Source organism: Argiope bruennichi, chromosome X2 (genome assembly GCF_947563725.1).
Source record: "Argiope bruennichi chromosome X2, qqArgBrue1.1, whole genome shotgun sequence".
NCBI lineage: Eukaryota > Metazoa > Arthropoda > Arachnida > Araneae > Araneidae > Argiope > Argiope bruennichi.
The window spans coordinates 52,249,420-52,262,493 of NC_079163.1; positions in this window are offsets into that span (position 1 = coordinate 52,249,420).

Here is a 13,074-nt window from a genome sequence, read left to right on the forward strand (position 1 = left end):
AAAAAATATTTGAATAAACTATTTTCAAATCGAAACTTTGCATAGCACTTTATAGATAGATACAAGCGTTATATCCAACGCGAACAGAAATCAATTGGTAGGTTTCAGTCAACAGGTTTAGATGCATTTTACTACGAAATATGCAGGTGATTCTTTATTTTATATGGGAGTTTAAAATCAAACATAACCAATGCATTTTCTAAAAACTTAAAATAAAAATTTACTCTAAATCTTGCTTATATTTTTTTCATGTAATTTATAGATCAACGGTTATCATAGAAATGGGAACTAATACTTGCTACTTTTTATTTTTATTTTATTTTTTTCTACTACACCATTCATGTTTCAATTTTATTTTTTAATCGATAGCATCGAATCTTCGTTTGGGCGACCTTAGCCAGTGTTCTGGAGACAAAGACTTCGAAAGAAATATTTACTTCTTGTGATGAGATTTTGTTTTTAATTTTATTTTTTAATTAAATATTTCCTCGTTAAGGCTCTGAAAATTTATTTCAATCTTCAATCTTGAGATATCTGCGGAATCGAGGGGGCATGTCTGTGAATCATACTTTCTATCTTACTATATAACCCCTTCTCTGTTGTCTACTAACTGTAGGAGAGAAGACGTCGGCCTGTCTCAGGAGGTGTGTCAGATAGCGTCAACGGCAGCTAATGTGTTAAGGAAACATACAAGAAATTGCTAAAAAAAAGGCATTTTTAAAAAACTTATTTTTTCAAAAATGCAATTGATCTGAATTAAATGCTTTTAAGTCTTGTAATATTAAATTTTCTAAACTTGTCTTAACCTGCTATTTTACTTTTTTTTTTTCATTTCTAAACAACAATTATGTAAATTCATGTAAGTTAGTGTGAGGAATATGCGAAGAAATGCCTAAAAATAAATTTCAAATTTAAATCCTTAAATTAAAGAATATTTAAAAATTTAAATTAGTTCATGATTTTTTTAATTTGTTTCAAATCATAAATTTTCTATAGAAAATGCTTTATTAATTAATCAACAAGTAACGCAAATGAGTATCATTACAGAGTATTATTTTATGTCAAATATATATGGTTAGATAAGAGTTATTCTTGAGAATAATGAAGTAACTTAAGGGGAAACTTTTCTTCCAAAGAATTAATATTCAATATCAGCGTTTTGCAGGTAAATACAACAAATCCGATTGTATCTGGTATTTTCATCACAAACAATTTGTCTCTTATTTTCTGAAAGTCACTTGTCAAACTAGTACCTTGGCGTAAAAAAAAGCCATTTTCATGCCAAGGATCCATTACATTGCAATAAGTTCAAGGCTACTGTGCTATTAAATGAACCGTTTCATAGTTATTTGATAGTTATTGGATAATATTAAGCTCGTTCTTATGTTCTCTAAACGTTCAAATCAGGATAATTTATCAGCGCAACAGTTTTTTTGATCTCCTATCTTTGTGAGAGCGCGCAAGTTTGTATTCAATTTATCCACGTTCTTAAAATTAATTATTTTCTAACCGTTTAAATTCAAAGTTCACTTGTGCTTCCAGGTAGCGAGAATTTCTGACTTTACATATTTCTCAAGGACTAATTCTCGTAACTTTAACTGTACAACGTTAAGCTAAAGTAGCATTTGAAAATCAAGCTTAATTGCGAAAAAAAAAATATTTTCACTCAATAAAAGTTTTGAATGAGTTCCGACATTCTTTTTTGTCTGTTTGTTTGTTTGTTTCTGCTTTGGTGTAGTGGGAGTGTCAGTCCTTGGCCATGGATCTGTCAAAGAGCTTTCACATGCTGGAAAATATTAAATGTTTCTTAAATCTAGAAAATCAATCTAAAATTGTCATTTAAAGTTAGCTCTTTTCTGTTCATTAACCAAAAGTTATATAATATGTCTATAGTTCTTGTTAGAGACTATGGAATCACTGAATTCCCATGAAATAGCTAACACATAAAAATATATCATAAGGCTTATTCATGTAAGAGAATTAAAGGAAAAATCACACTTCTAAATAAGAAAGCAAAAGGATTAAATCCTTATTTAAATAAACTTTCTTTGTGAGCCATAGAAAGATGATTAGTTACAGTTCGAGAATAAGCGGAAACTGTTGTACAATTTCGCTACCTAAATAAGATTTACTGTTAATATGGATCGAAAACAGGGGGAATTCGTGAATCATGACTTCTTTGAAAACGGTTTCGATCTCATATGATTTGAGGATAATCTATGAAAAAACGCTGTATCTTTAGACATATTTTCACTTCAGTACAAGAATTTGGGAATTCTCTATATGGTTGTCAAATATATCCACGAACAATAGATGGAAGGGGAAAAAAGCTAATTTGGTGGGGAAAACATCTGAAATAAGCTAATGTAATTCGAGATGACACCACAGGTGCCGACGAAAAGATTTTATATTTCACTCTGAAAGGAGGGGTAATGAATGCTCCAGACAACGCTAAACGTTCAAGAAGGGGGGTTTTCCCACCTGCTACTGTAAAAGCAAAGAAACAAGTAGTTTAATCTAATACTATAAAATGAAGATTTTTAAAGTTATTTTTTTGAAATTATTCGATCACATTAATAGACTTGTTTAAAAAAATAAATATGTCCAATTTTTTCAGAAGATGAGAAAATCTTATCGAATATCTTATCTTAAGAAAATGCCCTCACTTATTTATGGTGCTTGGTAAAAAATGACGAAAATGCATTATTTAATATTTATTAATATATTATACTTTTGGGCAAAACTGCTTTTATAGAAATAATTTTTTGACTTATAAAAATTATTGCAGTCCGTTTCCTTAAATTGTGAACCCCCCCCCCCCTCTTCCTTTTTTCATGTAATGCGGATTCGCAGAGCACGGTAATTCTTGGGAACTTAAGTACCGTACTATGCCGGGGGGTTACCTGTATACGGGGATTAAAAAACCGAGCTTCCCGCCGGTGTGAGAATACCTCATAAGGTTTCTATGTAACTCTAAAGCTCAAACCAGCTGCATTCTCCGGTAATATTATATCAGTAGACGTAGTTGCCCCTAGCAACCGTGCGGGGTACATTTGACGTCATAGGTCACGTGATAGTTTCCTTGGCTGTTTTACTATTGGCGCGCATCGGGCGATAACGCAGTTGTAAGATCCCGCTCTCTTTACCCAGAGAAAGAGTTAAAACGATCTATCAACGCTCCTGAATTTCTCAACAGGACACTCGCTTTCAGTTACCTTAGCAACTCAGCTGATCAGCAGCGATCATCTGGTCTCGATTTCGTTTTATTAGGGGGAAGATCTCAGTTCCGTGAGGAATCAAGCCATATGCGGGATTTGTCTCGCAATAATTTCAGATTTTTTCGTGTTTGCCTAGACAGAATATTTTTTTTTTTTTTCTAATCGCGTCTGGAAGAGTAGTTTGTATTTTGAAGATTCTTGATGCAAATTTGTCCCTAAAACTACAAGCATGTCATTTTTTTTGCTTAATTTTGCCTCCTGCTATGTTACCCTTTTGTTTTGTTTTATTATCGTGTGTCATGGGATTTAAACATGAAGTATATAAGAGGGAAAAAAATTTTATCATTATAAAATCTAAAAGCCTAAACCATGTTATAAAATTTACATACGGCTAAAGTTTATTTCATTTTAACAGCATGAAATCTTAGTAACATAATGGTATTCTTTAAATGATATTGGAATACTCGTCAGCCTTCAATTAATCATGTTGGCTAGTATTTTCATACAAAGCACATTCTTTTCAACATTATTAATAAAACTTGTACTTAAATTATCAAATTAAACATTTTTCAAATACAGATAGTATTCTTAGATTATTATATCTTTAATTAATTACTATTGAGAATTTCAACAATTCTACCCAGATGTACGCACCCATTCATACAAAAATATAATATTTTTAATAGTTTACTGTATAAATATTGGTTATTAGAGCAATAGGAAGATCTAGTTGTGTTACAAAATTATTTACTTGAAAAAATCTGAATAAATTTGAAATAATTATTAGCACCTACAAAAACAACTGGATTTTTAAAAAATGCATGCTGTAATTAATTTATATACAAAGAATATAACCTCTCCACCAAATCTTAACATTATATATTCATAAAAATAATATAATAGCAAGAAATAGGAATAAATTATTTTATTAAGCCTTGTGACACTCTGTTTTATAAGATTCAACCTACTGCAATGAAAAAGTGTTCTCGTACTTCAAGAAAGTTTTATAATTGGTTTTAATTAACTGACATGCATCAGTTTTCTTTGAATAAAAAAATGAAAGAGGTTTTATAACGAATTCAAAGAATAAATTCATTATTAAATTTCTTATATAACAACAGAATATGAAGTCTTTTTATAGTATTCTGGGGTTAAATTTAAAATGCAGAAGCTTTTACATTATTTTTGAGACTGTCGGAGTCTTTCTTTGTTATTTCTTTAATTTGTCAACTTCCTTTAATTGACCATTTCAAAATTGTTTCAGTTTAAAACAATTTGATCAAAAATAAATATTTTATCGTGTATGAAATCCTAAAATATGATGAATCTGTTTCGATATGACTGTGCTGAACTGGCTACTTTCCATTATTATATCTGAAATGAGTCGAAATAGAATTCCTCGAATTCAATTAAATTAATTTATTCTAAAATAATTTGTTTTTTATTCACATTTATTTGACTTGACTTATTTCATATTTGTAAAGATGAAATTTTGAAATATATTTTTCACCCACTTCCTTATGTTCTACAGTTTTGAAACTTCGTTCGCTTGTGTATTATCAATGGCAATGCACTATTTAAATAATTTTGTAACTTAATTAGAATTTAATCGGTTAATTTAATTTAATTTTTAATCCAAACAACTGTCCCATCTGGTGGTGAATTTGAAAAAAATATATCAGAATTGCATAATATTTTAATAATAAATTATGAACTAATGACTAAAAAATATATACAGCAATAAAAAGGATTTTTCAAAACTATTTTTATTATTGTTTGTATAATATTCCTCTAAACATGAAAAAATTCACTCTCTACGTATATAGATTTATAAATAAAAAATATTATGGGTTTTTAGAAGCTACTTTCTCTAATTTTCTAGTTTTCTGTGGTTGTGTAAGCATTTTTTTTTTTTTTTTTTTTTTTGAAGCAGAAGGCAGGTTCGAAGACATAGAAGAGACATTTTACATTTTTTAATTCTTTTTAATCCATCCCGGGAAGGCAATTTATTTACAAGCAGGCGTGGACAGAACACGTCCACAACAGCGCAGAACAAAAACAGAAGTAAGGAAGGGAAGAAACAAATGATCACTACTCTTATATAACATGGGATTTCCAGCCATGTGTCAATTGAATACTCGCGTCCACCTTGGCAAGGGCAACTGATGGCGCAAAATTTTTACACAGTTTCAGTTGAATTAATTAAACAGAAAGTGGATTTAGATCAGGAAACAAGAGAAGATTTTAGAATGAAGTTACTATGGTCTAAATTAAGATAAAGTTTTGGAAATCAATTTGGATCCCATTCATCCCATTGTCAATGGTTTGATTAAATTGCGAATATGTTCGATATTCAAATTTGCAGTCAAACAAAAAATGGCGCAATTTTGGATTTTGCAGTAAGTATTGTACGTCCAATAATCATAATACCGTTCTGTTAGGTAAATCTAATATTAATTATAATTTAAATCCCTTTCTTGGGCTAATGCGAAATTCTCCTCAGTTATTCCACACACTTTAGAATTCATTCCTATTATAACGTTGCATATGAATGACAACTGACGTCTGTATAAAAGCTTTCGAAATTACTCGAAAGAGAAGCAAATTTAAAGCGATTAAATAGCCTATGATTTTATACAGAAAAGAAATTTTTTAAAAGCCAATCGGATTCATTTGATTAATACTTATTTATAAATAATTTCTTAAAAGTTTTCTAACAGGTGCCTTTGTTCTTTCATCAGAAAAAATGTTAAATCACATATTATCTCTTTCCATAACAATTAACAGAACAAGAAAAGTTCACAAAACTGATAAATTTACTCTATGTAAATATAAATTTAATAAATCATTTCTCTGTTCTCGAAAAAAAAATTTAAAATTTTCCTTTCTATCTAATACTAATGGTTTTATTTCATAGTGAAAGAAAATTTTAAAAATTATTGAATGAAGTAGGTTTTCAATTATATTTTTGTCATTTGAAAATACTGGAGCGCAAATGCAATTCATTCCCCTATTAGTAATTATATTACTCCCAAATTGTAAATAATAAGACTAAATTTCGTTAACTATTTTTAAAAAGATGTCACCATGCTTAATATTTCTTAACAGATTCATGCTCCTGTTCTTGAGTGATAAATATTATAAAATGCAGCAGTCTTTTAATGAATATTTCATGTATTTAAATGGTTATTTTTGTATATTCAATTAAAGATTTAAATCTAAAATTTATGCTTTACCTGAGGTTTTGTATTTATTCTACTTTTCTTATAATTTGATGCTTCAATAACCTTAATTAATTTGGTTTTAATATCATAAACCTATATAGGAGAAAACATTAGGCGGTAGTAAAATGACCTTATCTTTTAAACTAGAGGCGATTTTAACTTATTGAATAGTATAAAATAGTTTTCCATAATTATAATAACCATGGTATATCGTTAATGCATTTTTTTAATAAATAGTCTAAATAAATTGAATGAGTAAAATAAGAAGAATTTGAAAAAAGTGTCACATTTTTCATAGTTATCGTACCAGAAGACAACGTGCATAAAAGTTCATGAAACTTCTAAATACAAAATTTTCCCATTGAAATCAAAGCAATTTTCAGAAACATCAAATATAAAAGGTTCACACATATCTTTACAGCTGTTGTTTATATGTATCCAAAATAGCAGAATAGGAAATAACTCTGCTTCTACTTTCTAAATTTCGCAGAAGAAAAATTTTATTTTATATCGTTATTTATAAGCAACTCCTTGTTTGTTTTGTCTTGTTTTGTTATAAGTAAACTGAGAGCGCACAGTTGGAATCAATATCAATTTCCATTTACATATCTCCAACAATGTTCCGAACAGATGAACAATGCCAGCTTCACCTGCCTCGTCAAAATAAGGGAACCACAGATTGAGATAGAACTGATAAAAGAACTCATGCGTGCATCAGTGTAATGATTTCATCTCCAATACTCAAAACAATCGTATAAAATAAAGCAATACTGAAATCAATACCGAAAAATTCCTCTTCGTAAAAGAAAAGATTTTCTTGACTTTCCATAACATTAGCATTTCTATTTTCGGAGTAACTTTTTTTTCTTCTATTTTTCATTTACCCGCGGCCTTCAACTCTCATGTCAAAGTCTCATTGATTCAAAAAACCGTCAGTTCATAGTGGCAGCTAATCAAAATCACATCAGATCGGTTTGTTCTTCTCTATGTTTTGGCATAAATAATATTTCTTCTCCTTTCTTTTTTTTTTTCCCGCGGATGGAAAAAGATATCACAATGTCGAAAAGGAGAGAATACATTTGATAACATTTTATTCAGTAGTTCAATCAGGACGCAGAGGTTGAGATTTTTTTTTATTTGTAGTTTGGCTGCAACCTCCTGTCTTTTATTCGCTTTTCTTGAATTTCGTATCAATCCGCGATTCTTTTGGGGAAAGGGAAGAATGTAGAAGGCGCCAATAAGCTTTTATTTCCGTGGGTGGAAAAGCTAAACTAATGCAAAATGCTAATGAGCTTTTTCTTGTCCATGGGAAATGTAAGCATTGAAAGGAAAAGAATAATGCCCTAGAGTAGAGTTGGTAAAAAAAATATTTAGTTCTTTCGCATTTTTCTACAACATAAGGTAAACGTTAAAGTCGTTTGCTTCTGCATTTTACTTGGAAAAACATATATACATCGCTGAAATAAATATTTTTAACCAGAATCACTGGTTAATACTACATTTTATTCTAATGAATATAAAAAAGGCTTAATTGATTAACAATAAGATGAGTAATTTGATTTTCATGATAACTGATATCTTTCTTCATTACAAGAATTAGTATTTTTAAAGCATATGACTTTTTAGATTTTAAAATTTAGTTTCTGGTACACATTTACTTTGAGAGTAATTATAAACGTAAAAGTAACATTTTTTAAGACACTAAAAGAATTCAATCGATAATCAAAAGTAGTAAATTTACATCTTGTATTATTCAAACAAATCGCATATTTAAAAAAAAAAAGGCTTGGATTTGGAATGATTGTAAAGTTTACGGAAAGACTCGAAACTTAAACATTTTCCCTTCATGAAGCGTAGTTTAACCATCGTAAATTTAACATTAATAGACAATTTTTATATACATTCATTTGAACTTGTTATTATTGATATTGTTATAGCCTCATCGATGTTACTTTCCTCGATTTAGCTTCATTTACTTCATTGCTCAAAAAATGAAAATTTTTTTCAATATCTAAAAAAAATTATTCATCACATTACGGTATTTTTTTAAGAATGAACAAAAAATTTTGATAAAATCAAATATCTTTTCTGCTTTTATAATAATTGGGTAAGCCAATTCAGATGCAGAGAATCAAACAGCTTGCATTGAAAATAGTGCCTTATTTACTCATAAGCACCTTTACATCTTCAAAATAGATCATTTGTTAAAAGTCCTTTAAATTCGGTTTTTAATTTGGCACTATTTCTTGGCAGTATTTCAATATATATTCTCCACATTAAATTCCGTGTTTTACTGTAAATATATTGTGATAAATTATATTTTAATTTAAATAAAAGAGTTGCTACTGATAACCTTTTAATCATGGCCTTGATGATTCGCCTAATGAATTCATTTCGTGTTCACATAATAAATATTCTACGAATTATTTTTAGATTCCATTGTGTATTATTTAACAGGGGGAAAGGAAATGGGATGTCATATCAAATCGTACGAAAATGTAATTTTATGGTAAATGACATGTCCTCAGACATTTATCATTTAACTAAGACATCCCAAAAATTGAATGCATTGAAATAAAAATAGTAGCAAGTAAGGAATGTATTATGGCGCGACAACATATTTAAATATACACTTCCATTTCTTCGCAATATCAATTTTATAAAATACTTATTTCAACAGAATTTTTTAATTTTTTTTAGTTTACAATATATATATATATATATATATATATACAATATTGACTTCTTATGCATATAAAGCAAGCACCAAGGCATTACGGGAAACATTATAATTAATAATAACATTTCAAACTTGTGAAATGTTTTCAACTATAGTTGTAAATTAATTTCTGATAATTTAACCATACTAAATCTTTATTTTTATTCGCAATTCAGCTGATGAACATCATAGAAGTGCATTTTATCTATGAATTATTAATTAATCATACATTAATTTATAGATTCATTATGCGGAATTAATTCACTGTACCTTTATTTAAAACAAACTGTTATGTTCTACGAATTAATCCAATATTCATCATTCAAAAGTAAATAAATTATAATTTCTCAAAACTAATGTCTGATTGTTAATTCATAAAATACGTTGTAACTTATTTCGAGACTTACAAAGAGAAATAAACGATTGTTTGTATTTTAGAGAAATTAATCCGTTTTAAATATAATTCTTGTTGTATACAATTAAAACAGTATATTTAAAACAGTTAAGCAATGTTCTTTTTTATATTAAAAAAGTCTTCTAAGACTCTTTACAATTAAAGAACACTTTAACTGATTTTAGATGAAATTATTTAGATATGATATTAATATTGTTTGTATTTAATCGTAAAAAAATCGGATAATAGTGCCCACCAAGAAAAAAAAATCTGCCTCAAAGAGGAATTCATGAAAGTCCTCAGCAAGGGATAAAGAGAATTAATTCATTTCAGAATCCACAAAGAGGAAAAAGGCTTGACGTCGCAGCAAAGGATAAAATAGCTTGAATTCGAATGCTTCATGAAAAGTGCAATTATGCTTGTCATGTGATTGCGAAATCACGTTTAATGACTCTGATAAAAACATTGAATCCATTCGTAGAATTAAAAAAGTTATTAATATATGCAGTAAAAAATTGGAGAAAAAAAATTAAACGATAAATATTTTCTGACAATGACATATGTATTTGTTTTTATCTAATGCGCGAACTAATTTTCTTAATTCAACCAAATGAAAAATTATCTTCTGTTTTACAAGAGAATATATGAATAGAGTATACAAATAATCTAGATTTAAAGATTACTAATGAGAATCACCTGATTTTGGCTTGAATTCTAATCTTAGATCTTTTGAATTATTGTTAGATGAGTCACTAGCGTGTTATCAAACATATCTCCATTCATATTTCCCTCATTAAATTTGAAAATCAGTGACATTTTATTTAAATAATGATGTGATTCTCATAGCTGTATTTTTCTGGTCCAAGGAAATTGTTAACATTTTTAGTGAATTAATGAGAATCCACATTTTTGAAAATTCTTGAAATCTGAAAGTAACGAGAGATCAAAATAGGACTAATGATTTTTCATGACTCTAATAAATTCTTAATTCAACGATATGCACTCTTGTCAGCTCATTTATTCAGTTTAAGTTTTAATTAGCACATTCAAGTGTAGGATTGGTGATAAGTAATAATCTGGAAGATTCAGTGGTGTTGGGAACCTTTCAAGATTGAAACACCTTCCAAACATTCATCGGCAGACAGTGTCAGACAGTTATTTCTTCTGGTCATTCATCATCAGTATTAGATGAAGATAACTCACTTGAATGAATCAGGAAGTACATGGTTCTTTCACTTGGTTGAATTGATTACTCGCCCTTCCATCACATGAAAGCACCATGGTACTGTCAGTGAGCTCTTATATACTGTTCACTAAGTATAGGATCGTATTCAGAGTATTGATTCAGAACATACTTTTATAGTACTAATTAGTAAAATATTTTGTACTAATAAATTTTGTTTTTTACCAATAACAAAAATCTGTCGTATTATCTATTTAACTGATGTTTTTATTACATATTTACCCATTATCACTATCTTATCTCTCCTAAAACACATGAAATACTCATTTTCTCGTATTTTGATATCTTATTACCAGTCTGCTAAATGAAACTTGCACACAAAATATCCATGCCGTGTATATATATATATATATATATATATATATATATATATATATAATAGAGTAATTTTAATTCTTAAAATGTTTTTAGTATATAGACAGTTAATTTAATTTCTATCTGCTCTCTATTTAGATAAGAGCATTGCGCAAATTTTTGGTATTATTTTTGGATCATATTTTTAGTTTGCTGGTTGAAATTTGTAGAAGAAATTATTCCTCAAATCATTTCTTAGTATTATTTTTTAATAAAACCTTTTAAATTATCGTATAATCGTAAAGTTCTGAGCTCTATTTGAAATAATTAACAAAACGTTGTCGATTATTTAATCATGAAAATTAAGTTTGCAAAATTTTGCCTGCCAGAAAATTTTTATTTTACTCTCACAGTTAGTTCAATTAAAAACTTGATATTTTTAAGGGTCTTAAAATCATCACTAATCCTCAGAAAGCGTTAAAGCCTTTAATTAAATAATTCAATTTTAGTTTGAAAATATCATTCTTCCAATAAAAAATAAGGAAAAATTTTGTATAAAATAAATCGCATCACAAATAATTTTTATCTTAAATTAAATCCCTAGGTTTTAGTTCCATAACTGAATATTATGCTTCTAATAAATAATCGAACAATTTGAAACTAGATGTTTTAATTAAAGACTAAAAATAGCCAAATAAAGAATTAAAATATCTTTATTATCAGGATTTTAGAAATCCCCTCTAAAAATTTACTCTATGTAATATTTATGTGTATTCTGTGAATCTTACCTTTTACAATTCCGGAGAAGCTCTTTGTTTATTATTATTCGTAATTGTTTGTTTTATGGATTATGAACTTAAATTTTCAAGTTAACTTATTAAATTAATCCTTAATCTATTTGCAAAGTAATCATTTCCCCATAATTCGGGAAATAAATGATTCAGATATCACATAATTATCCTCTGTAATCTCTTTAAATAGCTCAATCATGGAGAAATAATTTAGTTTGCTGGGTTCCACACATTTGGGGTTCTGAATTTGTGATAGTAACTCCTAAGAGTTAATTACAGAATTCACTTTTGGAAAGGAACTCATAAACATTTGCATCGGTGTGTCGGTAGCTCATCAAATAAAATGATGCTTACAGAACCGAATTCCTGCTATTCCATGCGCAGATAGCGGTTATTTAGAAATTTCTTATTGATAAAATCTAATCTTTGAATATACATAATGGGGAAGTAGTTGTAAATTGTACTACTCCACGATGCATTACACCATCTGTCTATCTGTTTTTACAGCCGTGTGGCTGATTCCCTTCTGGTTTTTTAAAAATGGTGAATTTTATTCGTTTATCTTTTTCGTTAACAATAGACCTATGACAGGGACCAAAGTGCAATAATGAAATATACCAACACAAAAAAAATGTGCAAACACAGAAAGCAAAAAAAAAAAAAAAAAAAAATAAGAAGAAGGGAAAAAAAATAGTAGAAAAGTAAAAATAAATTGGCGATAAAAAAAATCGGAAAGTTTTAAGTTGCTGGATTTCTACGTCAGTTCAAAAGGATTTCAGCAAAATGACATTTCTCTACAAGGAGATTGTTCTCATCACACATGAAGCGTATTAGAGGCCGAGGTCAGAATCTTGACAAATTATTTGTGAGGAAGTTTTTTTTTTTAACCAATTTATTTATTCTGTAGTGAAGCAGTGTGAAAATACCAGGAAACTGTAAGCTGACATTTTGTTGTCTAATATATTGGATCAACTTTTTCTCCTCTAGAGTAGTTATGATGTGTTCAAATATTGAAGCTAAGAAGGTATGAAAGAAAGAGCCCAGCACAAGTTAAAAAATTGTTGGAAAAATTTAAAAACAAATGATTGAGCTATCGGAAAAACATTTAATTTTCTTTCGTTACTATGCGATTTCTTTTTTTTTTTCTGTCTTTCTTGGTAACAGCAATCTTATGGAGGCTTCTATGATCAC